The sequence below is a fragment of the Lactuca saligna genome, chromosome 8 (genome assembly GCF_052625555.1).
Source record: "Lactuca saligna cultivar CGN05327 chromosome 8, ASM5262555v1, whole genome shotgun sequence".
Classification (NCBI taxonomy): Eukaryota; Viridiplantae; Streptophyta; class Magnoliopsida; order Asterales; family Asteraceae; genus Lactuca; species Lactuca saligna.
In genome coordinates this window covers 89,512,571-89,531,686 of record NC_136424.1, presented here as the reverse complement: position 1 = coordinate 89,531,686, position 19,116 = coordinate 89,512,571, and positions in this window count along the sequence as shown.

The following is a 19,116-nucleotide window of genomic DNA, read 5'->3' as shown; positions in this document are numbered from 1 at the left end:
AAATTCTAATCTAAATTCTTAATGAGCTTAACCATTCTTGGAACAAACACAATAATAGGCCTTAAGGCCCAAATCCCAACTTATAACACTTAAGGCCCACAAAATCCATCCAAAAACTCCCTTAGCCCAAAAAAATATTCTGGTGGCCCAAAATACAACCTTAAATTCCTAGGGTCCTAGATGGAGCTCAATACCAAAAATCCCAATCAACCATAGTTCAATGTTAAGTACACGAGGTGTACTCAGCTTGTACGCTAAGCGTACATGCTTAAGGGCTTATACGCCAAACATTCTCACCCTGTTTGGCTAACTTCATTTATCTGCTCTTAATCAGTTAAGACATTAGCCCAAAAGTCAGATTTGACCTATTTGAGGTGGTTTATCACGTAAAGTTGCCAACTTTACGTGCATGCATGGCTTAAAGAGGTCCTAGAGCTCAAAAGAGCTTAATAAATGACTTAATACTTGCATGGGGGGTCACAAACACCAAAATTTTTACACCTTTAAGCTTATGGAACCCATCAATCAACCAGATCTACAAGATTTAGCATCTCAAATGGTCTTAACTCTTCAAGACCAACCAAAAGGGACTAAAAGGACCATAAAAGCTAAGGAAGTAGATTTAAGCAAATCATAGGCAAGGTATGAACTTTATACCTCCACAAGCTTCCTAAGATGAAGTAGATTTAGGATCTTGAAGCTCAACCACGTCCAAGGCTTGCACATTATGCTCTTCTTCTTGCAAACACACCAAAAAAGGCCACCAAAGTCACTTTAAAGCTCAAAAATCACACTCACTAGCAATATAGGGTTTGAGGGACGATAACAAGCAGTAAAGGCTAATAAGGGTGAGGGTCCACGAGTCATAAGTTAGCTTAAATAGGGCTCAATAATTAGGATTTTTCTTCTACCACGTACACCCCACGTACGGAGTTCGTATGCCCCTCATACGTGGTTCAAGTCCACCATCACATCCGCCCTTGTACGCTAAGCATACATATATGTATGCCCAACGTATAGAGGAAATTATTATCCAACATATGAATTTTGTTACAAGGACTTTAAAATAATACCTGCATTTGATTGTTACAGCCGTGATAATCACGACCCTGGAGAATTGATATGTAAGCTTGTTTCAAGTTATTCCAAGAAAAAATATGTATGAAGACTAGGGGTATTTAGAACGTGATTGGTCTTAAGTTTAAGTTAAAAAATGGATGTATGATGCTACAATTAAGTAATTTTTCAAAGTACAACATCATAATAAGAAAAAAAAGATACAATGTTTTTAAATGTTGACTTTGCTCCACTTAATTGATCACTACAACCGTTCAAAGAATCTTGTTTCTAGTCAATACCAATAAACAAGAATTATCATTATCCAGTTAAGCAATCGAACCTTCTTGATCTTTTTATCTTCTTTCAAATCACCATCATTCGTTTCCATGCCTACGTTCGACTAAACTTGTGATTTAGAGCATCATGTGACTAAATTTGTAATTTACGCAAAAACCAACCTTTAAATGCTTAGAAAGTTAGCATATTCTTCTATTGCAGAAGCTAATTCCCTTTCCAGATGTTCCTGGATCACAAAAAGTGGAAATGATAAATATAGATTCAAACAAGTAACACTAATTATTAAGAAAAAAACAAATAACTACTACATGGATACCATGACCATGAAACGATTTAACGAAAACATATATGTAGGAAGGTCTAGCCATAAGCGTCCACGTAATAAAACTACCGAAACTACCATCCAACCCTTTAAAAAAACAAATGAGCACCTTATTAACTCCACCAACCATCATGTGCTTGCATTGTATCTATGCTCAATGGTAAAGACATATTACGTACCAATACAATATCAAACTCAAAATAGATTGGCTTGATTTTTTTTTCCAGGTATCATTTTCAAAAACTTGAACGATAATAACCCTTAATTGCAACTTTTACTGAATTATTTTGATGCATCCAAATTCTCAATAAAAATATTGGTAATCTGAGAGTCTCTTGGAGGATCAAATAGTATTTTGAATACCTTTTATCTGAAATATTTCAAGGACATTGTTGTCATCACTACTTGGATTAGTATCAGGGCCATTTTTTTTTTCATTTAGGAACTCCAGTTTCAACATATGTCGTAAAACTTGGATGAAAAATTCTAGTAGTAGCTTGCAAACCAACTGAGTTTGTAGAATTTAAAAGGAAGAGTGAGTTGAGTCTGATCCTACAAAAATAACATGTATTAAGAATAAAATTCCTTTTTTTTTCTTCAATCCTACAAAACATCAAAATGTAATCTTATCACATCATGTATTAAGAATCTACAAATAAGAACTTAATAAAGTTAGATAGTGGATTTACCTAAAGTAGAGTCATACATCTTGACTCTCCCATCCTTACGATCTTTCAGGTACATATGGCAGCTTCACATCTAATGCCCCTTCTCTTGGAAGTAGAAACAAACAGACTCTTTTGGAACAGCACATGGGACAATCTCAGATTCAACCTTTCCCTTTACCATTTGATTAAACGGTTTGACCTTGGCCAATCCCTTTCCAGTAGGAAGAGAAGACTTTTCTGGGCTTCCAATGTTGCCATTGTCAATGTCTTTGGAAGTTTGGGAGGTTGATATTCCTAACAAGTTTGCTTGACCAGTGCGCCAAATCATTGTTGATTCAGCATCAATAAGCGAATATGTAATATCAATGAGGGTCACATCATGGTCCATCATATAGTACTCCTAATGAACTCACTATATGATTCGGGAAGTGATTGAAGAACCAAGTCAATAGCCAACTTCTTGAGACAATGACACCCAACATTCCCAACCTGTCAATGCGTGACTTCATCTCCAAGACGTGTCCACACACATACTTTCCATTTTCGTGTTTACTTTCCAATAAGGCTTAAGTGACTTTGAACTTTTCAAGTCTTTGAACACGTAGGTTAAGGAGAACTATTAGAGGAGGTGGAGGAAGTGAAACATGATTTCTATTTCCACAATCCAATCGTGGAGCATCACCTTCAAGTAGAAATCTTTTTCCAATGGACTGGGGAAGACCATAGTCATTTGACATCTACAAAATGGGAGAAAATTCAAGTTAGTTGATAAGAATCCTTGATATAACACCCAAATGAAATATCAAGGCTAGAATCCAACACAATATTCTGCAATTAGGAAGAGGGATGCCACAATCCAATTGCAAAATATTTGAAGGTAGGTAAATGACGATTTACCAATTTCCACAATGAAAAACGAAAAGAAAATTAGGTTGTAAATGTTTTGAAACTTCTAGATCTTTTGAGATTCATTGAACTTTTCAATTGCATGTTTAATCTTGATTATGCCCTTCAAGTTTGTGACTGGGATGCCGAGGATCACAAACAAGGTGTGGATAACCATGCAAATTAGCTTGGTACTCTCGATGTCGATCACCACCCAATTAATGTGCCGGTTAACCACACACGCTCCATTGATCAATGATAATCTTATGAGAAACCCATTTCCATCCTTCATTGGTCACATATTAGTGTGCCGATTAACCACACACGCTCCACTAATGACCAACAAGGTGTAATGTGCAATTTCATGGATTAGCACTGATTCCACATTTTTCTTAAAGTAACTAAGATTTAGGAATTTGTAAAAGTGTTTAGTTACTTCATATTTCATTATACTTATAATGGAAGGTTGTGTCCTATCCTACCCGTTCGGCTAACAGATGTTTTTAAGCCACCCCAAAGCTCCATGTTGCAGATCCAACCTCCTAGGGCATGGTTTCCACGTAAAGTTGCAAAATTTACATACATCCATGGTCCTAAATACCAAAACTAGACTAAGGGAAATGTTAACTTAAAGGGAAAGGCCCAAGATTGCCAAATCTCATAACTTTATAGCTATAGGGACCAAGGGGAGTCCAGATCTGAAGTTACAACTTCATATCTTGCCCTAATACTCAGAATGACTCCCAAATGTGCTAAAGATAGCCCTAAACCCAAATATAAAGAGATTTAGCTAAAGATAAGCCAAGGTAACGACTTGTTACCTTTAAAATGAATCCAAGATAAAGTAGAGTCTGATCCACAAGCTCCTCTTTGCTTCAAGCTTCTTATACTTCACACCTTCTTCACAAAAAGCACCAAAATCACTCTTTAAACATTACAGTCACTTAAGAATAAGGGTAATAACGATTAGGGTTTCTCTTAGCCATCAAGGGGGTGGTAAAGGACTGGAGGAAGGGACTTAAGGTCCTTTAAATAGGGTGCAAACCTTAAAAATTAGGGTTTCATCTCCCAGCTCATACTCGTCGAGTAGATCCAATAATCCACACGGGCTAACCCGCCTCTACACGACAAGTTGGGGGCAACCAACTCGTCGAGTAGGTCCATACACACACACACACATATATATATATATAATGCTTTAAAACTTGTACTTGGGAGTCGGGGTGTTATAAAGATGAAAAAAGAAACCACCAGAAATTTGGAAATCGAAAATCATAAAAACAGAATCCAGCTTTAGGTAAAACCTATATAAAAAATACGAGTGTGATTTTCAATAAGAGGAGGCTCAAAAAAAGGCGATGAAAGACCGATATGGCTGCAAACACCAGTTGCATATTCCAATCGGATATGCCTTCCGAGTTGCCTTGCCAAAATATAACCTTCAAGTTCACCATGGTCGACAGTACACATATTTTTTATAAATAAAACTCGTCATCGCCTCAATCTTTGTAAAGAAGAATCAAAATCGGAACCCATCAAAGGAATTACATGTAACACCGTAAAATTTAAAACAATTTTTCATTTAATTTTTAATAAAACATTTCATTATTTAATCTTCCAAAAGTCAAACATCCAATGTTTCCACAAAATACATAACATAATCCATAACCCAAGATCTCAAAAACATGACATCTGCAAGTGTGTACTGATCAAGCTGGCGCATTCCCACAATCCTTGCTAGTACCTGAAACATATAACGCATAACACTGTAAGCACGAATGCTTAGTAAGTTCCCCAAAATACCACATACTGCACATGCGCCTTTTCAGGCCATAGGATCTTCCGATTCAAGTGTCTCAGGGGATTTCCATCCCAAACTCTGTTGACCTTCCGGTCCATATCATCTTGACCTTCCGGTCCACATCATACTCATATCATAAAACATATCACATATAACTTACATCACATATACATCATACACATAAGACCTTTCGGTCACACATAATTACCCCATCGGGTAAGGCATAGTGAGAAGACTCACCTTGCTGATGTCGGATAATCACTCGTGCCCAATCTCCCGACCTATCGTCCTCCTACATCATAAGTACAACTCTCATTAATACTTTCCTGACTTTGTTTGATTACTACTATCAAGTAAACACTAGTCAACCCTGGTCAACACTGGTCAACGGTCAACCTTTGACCCGACTCGTCGAGTGCCTTCGGATAACTCGACGAATTCCATCGCGTACTCACGTCCTCTAGATCCCTTTTAACTCACCGAGTCATTCCCCAACCCGGCTAGTCACCAACTGTGTGATTTGCGGGGAAACCCTAACCCTACTCGTCGAGTCTGTTCTTTGACTCGGCGAGTCCATCCCATGTACAAACCAAACTGACCTCCTGAGGTCAGATCCGTTCCATTAATCCATAGATCCGACCTTCCCAAGCATGATAATCACGTAAAGTCCATATCTTGATGCACAAACAACATCTATTTGATCCTATATGATGTTTTAGCCCCATTTATCATAACCCATGGTCAAAACCCCCATTGATCTTCATAAAGCTTGATGAGTAAGGCTCTCTGGACCTCTATGGATCCAGATCTAAAGCCTCATCACAAATAGGGACTAATTGGACATCAAATCTAGCCAATAAAGGGTCCAATAAACCCTAAATCCATATGATCATCATAACAAAAGAAGGGGAGCGAAAATATTACCTCAAATGTGATGCTTTGAGCTCCAAATCCACAGAATGTCCACCTCATTCGCTTCCTCTTGGATAGAACCTCCTTTTCCTTGCTAAACAATACTTCAAAGGTCAACAATGGCCTCCTCTCTCTCCCAAAACGCTCAAGTGATCTCGGGTTTCTCTCAAGGGACTGATAGATGCAAATAACGGCCCTAAGGGCCTTTAAATAGGTCTCAAACCCGAGAGATTAGAGTTTCATTAAACAACACAAAATCGCTGAGTCCACCCATGAACTCGCCGAGTCCGGTCATCAATCCGGATGGGAATTCGCGACCCTACTCGGCGAGTCTAAGCACCAACTCGCCGAGTCCCTCCACAAACTACAAAAATAAATGAATAAAATAATATACCTGGGAATCCGGATGTTACAATTCTCCCCCACTAGAATCAGACTTCGTCCTCGAAGTCTTACTCTGCAAACAACTTTGGATGCTGCTCACGCATCTCACGCTCTGGCTCTCAAGTTAACTCTGACCCCTTCCGATGTTGCCAATGGACCTACACCAAAGGCACTTCCTTGTTCCTCAGAACTTTGATCTTCCGATCCCTAATAGCCACCGGTCTCTCAACATAGTTCAGGCTCGCATCCACCTGAATATCCTCTAATGGTACCACTGCCGACTCGTCGGCTATACACTTTCTCACCTGAGATACGTGAAATGTGTTGGATAAGGTGTCTAAGTCCATAACTATTTCTGGTATGTACTTGACCCGACCCGGCATGGTCCATTTGGGTTGCATGGCACCATGCAATTGGATAGACTAAATGAGAGAAATAACACTTGGAGATTATTAATATATTATAAGTTCTAATATATTAATAATATTATTTGATTAGTTTGATCAATAATTAATTTAGAATTAATTAAGTGATCATAAGAGAACTAATTAAATATATGGGTTGATTATGTAAATCATCCATATCTTGTATAGTGGGTTAAGAGGCTCCATGGATTATTAAGTTGGGTTCTACCCATAGGATGCTCCATGGGAGTTACAAACCCATGGGTCATGGAAATGAAGAGTCATGACACATTAGGGTTTACATGGTGTAACCCTAGATGTGTCAACACTATATAAGGATCTCATTCTCCACCAAAATCGGCTACACTAAGGAAACAAGAGGGCTAGGCCGATTTCAAGAAGTGTGCATTCTCTCAAAAGTCTTTCCAAGAGCATTTGGTGTTGTGTGAAGCATTTGAGGCATCACACTTGGGGTGCTAGGCTCATAAGGTTTCAAGGAACATAAGCAACAACAAGGTAAGTTATTCTATCTATCATTCAAGTTAAAATTGTTCCCCATGTATGCTAGTTAGGAATATAGCCTTGGAATTCAACTTTGGATGATAATTAGACAAACATAGATCCAAGGTTATTAGGGTTGCATGTACACTTAGGAAGTGTTAGAATGCTCAAAACCCATCAGTGGTATCAGAGCCTAGGCTTGTTTGCTTTTTATTTGTGCTTAAAAGTTGAAAAAAAGTCGAAAATCTTGCTGTCTAATATATTATAAGTTCTAATATATTATAAGTTCTAATATATTAATAATATTATTTGATTAGTTTGATCAATAATTAATTTAGAATTAATTAAGTGATCATAAGAGAACTAATTAAATATATGGGTTGATTATGTAAATCATCCATATCTTGTATAGTGGGTTAAGAGGCTCCATGGATTATTAAGTTGGGTTCTACCCATAGGATGCTCCATGGATGCTCCATGGGAGTTACAAACCCATGGGTCATGGAAATGAAGAGTCATGACACATTAGGGTTTACATGGTGTAACCCTAGATGTGTCAACACTATATAAGGATCTCATTCTCCACCAAAATCGGCTACACTAAGGAAACAAGAGGGCTAGGCCGATTTCAAGAAGTGTGCATTCTCTCAAAAGTCTTTCCAAGAGCATTTGGTGTTGTGTGAAGCATTTGAGGCATCACACTTGGGGTGCTAGGCTCATAAGGTTTCAAGGAACATAAGCAACAACAAGGTAAGTTATTCTATCTATCATTCAAGTTAAAATTGTTCCCCATGTATGCTAGTTAGGAATATAGCCTTGGAATTCAACTTTGGATGATAATTAGACAAACATAGATCCAAGGTTATTAGGGTTGCATGTACACTTAGGAAGTGTTAGAATGCTCAAAACCCATCAGTGGTATCAGAGCCTAGGCTTGTTTGCTTTTTATTTGTGCTTAAAAGTTGAAAAAAAGTCGAAAATCTTGCTGTCTAACGAATGGACTCGTCGAGTCCATGGGGGGGACTCGTCGAGTAAGTTCATGCACTCGACGAGTAGCGTCGACAGATTGCAGAATTTCAACTTTAGTTGCTGGAAATGGACTAGAAACATTACCCTAAATTGTTTTGGTACTTGAAAACTTGTTTTGATGGTGTACTGTTCTTTCTAATTCATTTACAACAACTAGTTATCAAAATTACAAAGTTTTAAGTGTAATTTTGATTTATGAATGTGTTCATATCCATGTTCTTGTTCTTATGATGTTTTAGATGATCATAGGAATTATTTGTAACCTATGTGGTAGATTAATTCTTGATCATAATGTGTTTTAATGGAATCCATAACTTGTCCTCAAGTTATGGAAAACCAAGAGTCACACTTGAATTAAAACCATTAAAAAGAACACAAGAGTTAGAAAAATGAAGAGTCTTCATTTTATTACTCTATTAAACTCATAAGTTACAAGAAATGAAAAGTTTTGAAAGTTACAAAACTTGCCCTCAAGTTTTGGAACAAGTAAAGTTAAGTTAAAACTTTAGTTCCAACCCTTAGAATTTTAAAAGTTAAAATTCAATCCTTATACTTATATTATGATGATTTAATAATTATATATATATATATATATATATATATATATATATATATATATATATATATATGTATGTATGTATAAGAACAAAGTCGTCTTACCGCTAGTACGCCTCATTCACGAAGCCGGTCTATAAGGTGGGTATAAGGTTGTTGCCTATAAAATGGTGACTTAATGGGTGTCTACTCTCACCCACCGCTTGCTTGACTGGTGGAGGGTCGTTAGCCGAACGGGTAAGACAAGGACTTATAAATTCTCATTCAAAGTATGATGAATATAATAAAGTAACTAAATGTTTTATTAAATTCCCAATCTTAGTTACTTTAGGAAAATGTGAATAAGGTGCTAATCCATGAAATTACACTTTACACTTTGTCTAAGTCGTTGGTGGAGCGTGTGTGGTTAACCGGCACACTAACTTGGACTTAACAAGGTAGGTAAAGGGTGACTTAAGGTTTATTATAGTATCGGTGGAGCGTGTGTGGTTTACCGGCACATCGATTGAGTGATAAACTTAAAGGGTACCAAGTGATTTGCATGGTTACTTCACACCTCGTTTTGTGATCCTCGGTATCCCAGTCACAAAACTTGGAGGGACACTCGAGATTGAAACATGCCTTTGAAAAGCTCATTGAATCTCAAAGAATCTAGGAATTTCTAAGAACCAAACAAAAAAACCTTATACTTAAATGTTTCGGTTTTCGTGGTGGAAATTGGTGAATCGTCATTCACCTACCTTTCAAATATGGTATAGCTTAGACTACGACATACCTCTTCTAAGCTATGTTATATTGTGATTGGATCCTAGCCTTAATATTACATTTGAGTGTTTTATTAAGGACTCTCATATATCTATACTAAACTTGTTCTCTTCTTTCAGATGTCTTCAAACAATGCTGCTTCTGGCTCGAATCCTAATGGCTCCTTTACTATTATGAGCTTGTGTGGGAAAGTTACCTTTGATGGATCCAACTTCAATGAGTGGATCAGAAACATCAGGATGATTACCCGCTACGAGGACAAAGAATATGTCCTTGACAAGGAGCTTAAGGAAATTGATGAGTCCACTGCAACTCCCCAGGAGATCGCTGACTTTCATACTCATGAAAGAGATGCGACCAAGGTGGCTTGCATCATGTTAGCCACAATGACAGCTGAACTCCAAAAGTCTTATGAAGATTTCTACCCTTATGAAATGCACCAAGATTTGATGGAAAGATACCATCAAAGTGCACGACAAGAGAGGTATGAGATCATCTGCTCCATGATAACAGCCATGATGAAGGACGGGGAATCCGTCACGAGCCACATGCAGAAAATGCAAAGGTATGTGGATTGGTTGCTGAAGCTTAATGTGAACTTCCCTGAGGAGCTTGCAATAGATATCATTTTGCACTCCTTACCATCGTGCTATGATCAATTCCGCATGACATATCACATGAACAAGGAAGAGGTCACCCTCAGCAAACTTCGGGGACTTCTCAAGACCGCAGAAATAGGTCTTAAGGGGAAGTCGGTTGCTATCACTCCTACTCCAAACTCAACTCCGGTTTTGGCAATCGGGAAAAGTCGAGGGAGGAAGAGAAAGAGATCTTCGAAGGGTACCAAGGCTCGGACCCTTGATGGCTCTTCTTCAAGTGGAACTAAGAAAGGTTTCATTACTCCTTCTTCTGACCCAAAAGAGGCTGAATGCTTCTATTGCCATGAAAAGGCTCATTGGAAGCGGAACTGCCCAAAATACCAGCAGGATGTGAAGGATGGGAAAGTCAAACCCAACCATGCAGGTATTTACACTATTATTTCTAATAACTCACCCCATTCTAAATCTTGGGTCCTTGATACTGGTTGTGGTATTCATATTTGTTATGACTTGCAGGGACTAAGAAGAAGTGAGGATGTGGAGCAAGGAAGAATAAACTTGATCATGGGGAATAGGAAAGCTTCACCTGTCACCAAGATTGGAGTTTATACTTTATCGCTAAGTAGTGGGTTTAGTTTAGATTTGAATAAATGTTGTTACTCGCCAGGAATGGCAAGAAATATTATTTCCTTTCATGCTTTGTACAAACAAGGGTTTACCTTTTCGTTTAATAATGAAGTTGGTTCTATTGATGCTTTCTTTAATAATGTTCTTTATTTTAAAGCATTACCTTGTGATGGTGTGTATGAAGTTGTGTCTGTTGTAGATAACTTAGGAAATAATGTTTTGTGTATTGATTCTGCTAATAATAACAACTTGGATAAAGCATCATTATATCATTGTCGCCTTGGACATATAAGCAAGAAACGTATAGGCCAACTCCAAAAGGATGGAGTCTTGGAGTCGTTTGACCTAAAGTCAGATGATAGTTGCGAATCATGCTTACTTGGAAAAATGACAAAGTCACCCTTCACAGGCTCGTGTGAAAGGGGTGAAGGTTTGTTGGACCTTATACACACGGATGTGTGTGGACCATTCAAACATGCCATAAGGGATGCTAATCGTTATTATTTGACTTTTACTGATGATTACAGTAGATATGGATATGTCTACTTAATCAAACATAAGTCAGAGACTTTCGAGAGGTTTAAGGAATTTAAACAGGAAGTCGAGAATCAATTGGGCAGGAAAATTAAGATGCTTCGATCCGATTGAGGTGGTGAGTATCTTAGTTCAGAGTTCCTCGACTATCTAAGGGAATGTGGGATTGTCTCATAATTGACACCTCCCAGGACACCGCAGTTGAATGGTGTGGCTGAGAGGCGTAATTGAACCTTGTTAGACATGGTTCGTTCCATGATGAGTTGAGCTTCGCTACCAATCTCATTCTGGGGGTATGCCTTAGAGACTGCCGCCCATATTCTTAATCTAGTCCCTACAAAGAAAGTTGCCAAAACTCCTCACGAGATGTGGACTGGTAAAGTACCTAAACTAGACCACATCGAGATTTGGGGTTGCGAGGCTTTCGTGAGACGCGAGACTCATGATAAGCTCGCACCTCGAAGCGAGAGGTGTATTTTCATCGGCTACCCACAACAATCCTTTGGTTACCTCTTCTACAGACCTAGTGACAATGTGGTCTTTGTAGCAAGAAGAGGAGTCTTTCGAGAAAGAGTGTTTATAAGCCAAGGAGACAGTGGGAGGCAAATTGATCTTGAAGAAATTCAAGAGTCAAGTGGTGAAGGAACTTCAAACTCTAGCCCTCAACTTGAGGAGGAAACTCCTGTTGAGCCAATTGACGAATCTGTACCTCTGAGGCGTTCCACGAGAGTTAGGAGTGCACCTGAGCATTACTATGGATTCCATATTACTGCAGAAGGTGAGACACTTATTAGTGATGGGACACTAGTAAGTCAAGATGATCCTAACAGCTACGAGGAAGCCATGGTAGGCCCCGAGTCTGCTAAATGGAAAGAGGCTATGGATAGCGAGATACAATCCATGTATGACAATCAAGTTTGGAACTTGGTTGAAAATGTACCAGGTCGTAAGACGGTGGGGTGCAAATGGATCTTCAAGAAGAAGACCGACATGGATGGTAATGTACACACTTATAAGGCTAGACTGGTTGCAAAGGAGTTCTCACAAATTCCTGGAGTGGATTATGATGAGACCTTTTCTCCGGTAGCCAAGATTAAGTCTATTAGGGTTATGTTAGCCTTAGCCACATTTCATGACTATGAAATTTGGCAAATAGATGTCAAAACCGCTTTCCTTAATGGAAAATTGGCTGAAGATGTTTACATGAGTCAGCCAGAAGGTTTTGTTAGCAGCAAGTACCCTAATAGAGTGTGTAAGCTTGAGAAATCCATCTATGGATTAAAGCAAGCACCTCGCAGATGGAATCTTTGCTTTGATGAAAAGTTCAAGGAATTTAGCTTTTCTAGGAGTGAAGATGAATCTTGTGTGTATGTCAAGGATAGTGAGAGTATAGTTAGCTTTTTGGTATTGTATGTGGATGACATACTACTCATAGGAAACGACATTCCAACCCTGCAGGAAGTAAAGTCCTGGCTTGGGAAGTGTTTCGCTATGAAGGACCTTGGTGAAGCTGCCTATATTTAGGGATAAGGATCTTGAGAGATCGGAGTAAAAGACTAATTGGACTTAGTCAGAGTACCTACTTGGATAAGGTGCTGAAGAGATTCAACATGCAGGACTCCAAGAAAGGAGAGTTGCCCATCCAGAGTAACGCCAAATTGAGTAAGACACAAAGCCCTAGCACTGAGGCTGAGATAGCAGAAATGAGTCGAATACCTTATGCTTCGGCTGTAGGATCGATCATGTATGCTATGATGTGTACTCGACCTGATGTAGCTTTTGCCCTGAGCATGGTTAGCAGGTTTCAGGGGAACCCTGGCAAGGCACACTGGACTGCGGTAAAGAATATTCTCAAGTACCTACGAAGGACTAAGGACTGGGTCCTTACCCTCGGTGGGAGTGATGACTTGAGAGTTGTAGGGTATAGTGATGCTAGCTTCCAGACTGATAGGGATAATTTCCGCTCTCAGTCAGGCTGGGTCTTTACCCTAAATGGAGGAGCAATTTCTTGGAAGAGTTCCAAGCAAGAGACAGTGGCAGATTCTACTTGTGAATCATAGTATATTGCAGCTAGCGAGGCGGCAAAGGAGGCGATATGGCTGAAGAACTTCATTGGAGACCTTGGAGTTGTACCAGCTATTAAAGAGCCAATGGAAATTTTCTGTGATAGTGAAAGTGCTGTTGCCTTAGCCAAGGAACCAAGGGATCACGGGAGATCCAGACACATCGACAGAAAATACCATTTCATCAGACATCGGATCGAAGAAGGACTCCTCGTGGCAAAGAGGGTATCATCAGATAAGAATTCGACAGATCCCCTCACTAAGGGACTGACTCGGGTTAAGCATCTCCAGCAAGCTCGGAGCATAGGGCTGAAGGATGATATTAGATTTAGTAGTTAGATAACCTCGAAATTTGTAAAGTGTAATTGACATTTGATGATGAATAAAAAATGTTTTATTTATGAGTAAAGTGTTTCTATATCTTGTCGATCGTTTACTATATTTCTTTTGAATGTTTTGACTTCCAGAATAATTTTTGTTTGGTATAACATATTATTCAAACCTCCACAGTCAGTCATATGTTGGAAGTAGGTATGAATCAAGACTGTCATGTTTGGTTGTAGAGGTCTTGGGCAAGGCTACAACAATCATGAGTGCTCATAAGTTCTGAGCATTGGACTCAACCCACTCTCACTGGAATCACTTCATGGAATTCTATCTCGAGTGATCGTGAGACGGTAATATCGTATAAGTCTTCAAACCTAGAGATATGATTTGTTACTTACAAGTTGGTTATGCATTGATTGTACGAAAACGCATTGGTAACTCGATGTTATAAATCGTGCTCTTGTGTGTAATTCAATGAGTGGTAGAACAAACATATGAGTCGAAGTTTATCTGTTCCTTCTTGGATTAGAAGCTGATATCTGGGCCCCTCGATGATTTTGTTTTGACCCATGTACCGGGCCCGTTCAGAACTAAGTTGATGTGTTCAATTAAGTTCTTTGTCAAACAAATCGGAAATCGGGAAACAAACTGTTGGACAATAAGTAAGACATTGTTCCATGTATTTGTCAGACTGATATCTAAGAACAGAGGATTATATGATCACTTATCTTAAATGGCGTACCATCATCTTCTCAGTTCCGAGAAACCTTGAAAAGAGCTACGATTGCCGATCGGTTCCTGAAGTCATACTTGCAGTAATAGTTATTAGACTTATCCAAGTGGGAGACTATTGGATAAGGTGTCTAAGTCCATAACTATTTCTGGTATGTACTTGACCCGACCCGGCATGGTCCATTTGGGTTGCATGGCACCATGCAATTGGATAGACTAAATGAGAGAAATAACACTTGGAGATTATTAATATATTATAAGTTCTAATATATTAATAATATTATTTGATTAGTTTGATCAATAATTAATTTAGAATTAATTAAGTGATCATAAGAGAACTAATTAAATATATGGGTTGATTATGTAAATCATCCATATCTTGTATAGTGGGCTAAGAGGCTCCATGGATTATCAAGTTGGGTTCTACCCATAGGATGCTCCATGGATGCTCCATGGGAGTTACAAACCCATGGGTCATGGAAATGAAGAGTCATGACACATTAGGGTTTACATGGTGTAACCCTAGATGTGTCAACACTATATAAGGATCTCATTCTCCACCAAAATCGGCTACACTAAGGAAACAAGAGGGCTAGGCCGATTTCAAGAAATGTGCATTCTCTCAAAAGTCTTTGCAAGAGCATTTGGTGTTGTGTGAAGCATTTGAGGCATCACACTTGGGGTGCTAGGCTCATAAGGTTTCAAGGAACATAAGCAACAACAAGGTAAGTTATTCTATCTATCATTCAAGTTAAAATTGTTCCCCATGTATGCTAGTTAGGAATATAGCCTTGGAGTTCAACTTTGCATGATAATTAGACAAACATAGATCCAAGGTTATTAGGGTTGCATGTACACTTAGGAAGTGTTAGAATGCTCAAAACCCATCAAAATGTGTCATGAATCTGACCTAACTCTGCAGGTAGTTCCAACCGGTAGGCTACCCAGCCTACCCTTGCGATCACCCAGAAAGGACCAATATATCGGGGTCCCAGCTTGCCTCTTTTCCTGAATCGGATCACTCATTTCCAAGGAGAGACCTTCAGGAGCACAAAGTCGCCAACCTGAAATTCGAGCTCGGATCGGCTCCTGTCCGCATAACTCTTCTGGCGACTCTTAGCGGTTAGCAACCTTTGCCTGGCCTGTTGTATCTGCTCGGTCGTTTGAAGCCCAACCTCTGTACTACCCATCACACATTGCCATACCTCTCCCCAGCAGATAGGATTCCGACACCTCCTCCCATACAACAGCTCAAAGGGTGGCATACCAATGCTCGAATGATGACTGTTGTTGTAGGAAAACTCTGCCAAGGGCAAATAGGTGTCCCAACTCCCGCAAAAATCCAACACACATGCTCGGAGCATGTCCTCGAGTGTCTGAATCATCCATTCACTCTTCCTGTCACTAAAATGTAGCCTCGTACCCAATTCCTCATGAAATTTCTTCCAGAATCTGGAAGTAAAAAGCACATCTCGATCTGAGACAATTGAGATCGGTACTCCATGCCGCGATACCACCTCCCTCACGTACACCTCTGCCAACCTCTCAGTGGAAGAGCTCTCACTGATAGCAAGGAAGTGAGTGCTCTTCGTCAACCTGTCTACAATCACCCAAATTGCATCGACGCCCCTTGCAGTCCTCGACAATTTGGTGATAAAATCCATAGTAATCTGTTCCCACTTCCACTCGAGAACCTCTATTGGCTGAAACTTACCATGCGGTCTCTGGTGCTCGGCCTTAACCCTACGACAGTCTAGGCACCTCTCAACGAACCATGCGGTGACCCTCTTCATACAGGGCCACCAATACTCCCTCTTCAGGTCCAAATACATTTTAGTGGCCCCGGGATGGATTGAGAACCTCGATCTATGCGCCTCCTCCATCAAAATGGTACGCGTCCTGCCCATAAACGGTACCCAAATCCGACCCTGAAAAGTCATAAGCCCTCGACTATCGGTAACGAACTCTTACACCTGCCCGATAACCCTCTCTCTCTTATGATTCTCCGGTCTCACTGCCTCATCCTGGGCCCCTCGAATGGTGTCCAACACCGGAGTCATCACTGTCAATCTCATACAAATGTCTCCTACTGGGGCACTTTCTACTCCACGACTCAGGGCGCCGGCTACCACATTAGCCTTGCCCGGGTGGTACAGGATCTCACAATCATAATCCTTTACCACGTCCAACCACCTCCTCTGCTGCATGTTCAAGTTGGGCTGATCCATGAAGTACTTCAAACTCTTGTGGTCCGTGTATATGGTACACCGAACCCTATACAAATAGTGATGCCAAATCTTGAGGGCGAACACTACTGCCCCCAACTCCAGATCGTGAGTGGGATACCTCATCTCATGAGGCTTCAGCTGCCTCGATGCATACGCTATCATATGCCCCCTCTGCATGAGCACTGCACCTAGCCCGGATATAGATGCATTGTAATAAACCACGAAATCATCAACTCCCTCTGGGAGAGATAGCACCGGGGCTTCACACAACTTCTGGCGAAGAGTCTCAAACGAGGTCTGCTGCTCTGGACCTCATGAGAAATCAACACCCTTCCGGGTCAAACTAGTGAGTGGCACTGCAATCTTGGAGAAATCCTGAATGAATCTCCGATAATAACTGGCCAACCCCAAAAAACTCCTGATCTCGGAGGCAGACTTCGGTACCTCCCAGCTTATCACCACCTCAATCTTGGCCGGATCGACCAATATCCCTTTCTGGTTAACGAGATGCCCTAGGAATTGGACCTCTCGTAACCAGAAATCACACTTGGAGAATTTGGCGTAAAGCCTCTCTGATCTCAACACTCCGAGGATCTCTTTCAAATGTTCCTCATGCTGTTCTCTGGATCTCGAATACACCAATATGTCATCAATGAACACGATCACCGAGCGATCCAACATCGGCCTACACACTCTGTTCATGAGATCCGTGAACACCGCCGGTGCATTGGTGAGCCCAAAGGCATCACTACGAACTCGTAATGATCGTAATGAGTCCTGAACGCTATCTTCTGGATGTCCTCATCTCGCACCCTCACCTGATGATATCCCGACCTCAAATCGATCTTGGAGAACCAAGATACTCCATGCAACTGATCGAACAAATCGTCGATCCTCGACAACGGGTAACGTTTCTTGACTGTCATCTTGTTAAATTGCCTGTAATCAATGCACATCTGGTGTGAGCCATCCTTTTTCTCAACAAAAAGGATAGGCGCTCCCCATGGCGAACTACACGGTCGAATAAACCCCTTCCCTAGCAGCTCCTGAAGCTGCGAGGATAACTCCTGCATCTCCGGAGGCGCAAGGCGATAAGGAGCCTTGGCGATAGGCACAACCCCGAGAACCAAATTGATGCTGAACTCAACCTGCCTCTCGGGAGGCACACCCGGTAACTCTTCCGGAAATACATCTGGGAACTCACGCACTATCGGAACCTCATCTACTGACCTCGGTCTCTCTGAATCAACTCTCGCATCCATCACATATGCTACAAATCCCTTATAGCCCTGCTGTAGACTCTGCCTCGCTCTAGCGGCTGAACAAAATGCCGACCCAGAACGCGTACCCTCGCCGTACACTGTAAGAACTCCCCCACTAGGGTCTCGTATGGTCACCAACTGTCTCTCGCAGTCGATAACTGCTCCAAACTTGCTCAACCAGTCCATGCCCACGATGACACAGACATCTCCCATCGCAATAGGAACTAAATCAATCGGAAACTCACCGCCGAAAATCTCGAGTACACACCCTCGGATCACCTCGGTGGCATACACCACTCTCTCTTCAACTATGGAAACTCTCAGAGGTCGACTCAACGCCTCTTGACTAATACTGATGTGCTGACTAAAAGCCAAAGATACAAAAGACCGACTCGTACCCGAGTAAAATAACACCAAGGTAGGTACAGAATTCACAAGAAAAGTACCTACGCATATCATAATATAAGCACAATATCTCAGCATAAAAGTAAATATATGATAAAATACATACCAGCCACGATGCCAGGTGCTGCACAGACCTCTTGCGCTGTCAGCTGGAACACCCTCCCTCGCGCCTTAGGCGCCTCGGCCTTCATCGGCTGACCCTCACTAGCTCTCGTAGCAGCAGGGGCAGATCCCTGAGATGCTTCCTGCATCATCCCTCGCAACTGTGGACACTCTGCCTTCCAGTGCCTGGTTTGGTTGCAATGAAAGCAGACCATGAATCCCTTGGGGCAATCCTTGGCGATATGCCCCTCCATGCCACACTTGTAGCAAGTACCAGCCTTACAAACTCCATCATGATCCTTGCCGCACTTTCCGCAAGTGCGGCCCTTCTGACCCCCAGACCTCGAATCGGCGGGCTTAGCCCGCTTGACTGCCAGTTGAGACAGTACCGACCGCCGATACATCCTCTGAGACTCGGCCTCCTCCATGGCCTGCGTCTCCAACTCAATCTCCCTCTTCCGGGCATTTTCCTGAAGCTCAGAAAATGTCCGGTATGATGAGTTTGCCACAAACTCACGAATGTCTCTCTTCAGAATGCTTAGATATCGACTCATACGTGCCTGCTCGGTCGACACGTGCTCAAGGCAGAACATCGCCCTCCCGTGAAACATCTAGGTAATCACAGTAACTGACTCAGTACCCTGCTTGAGGGTCA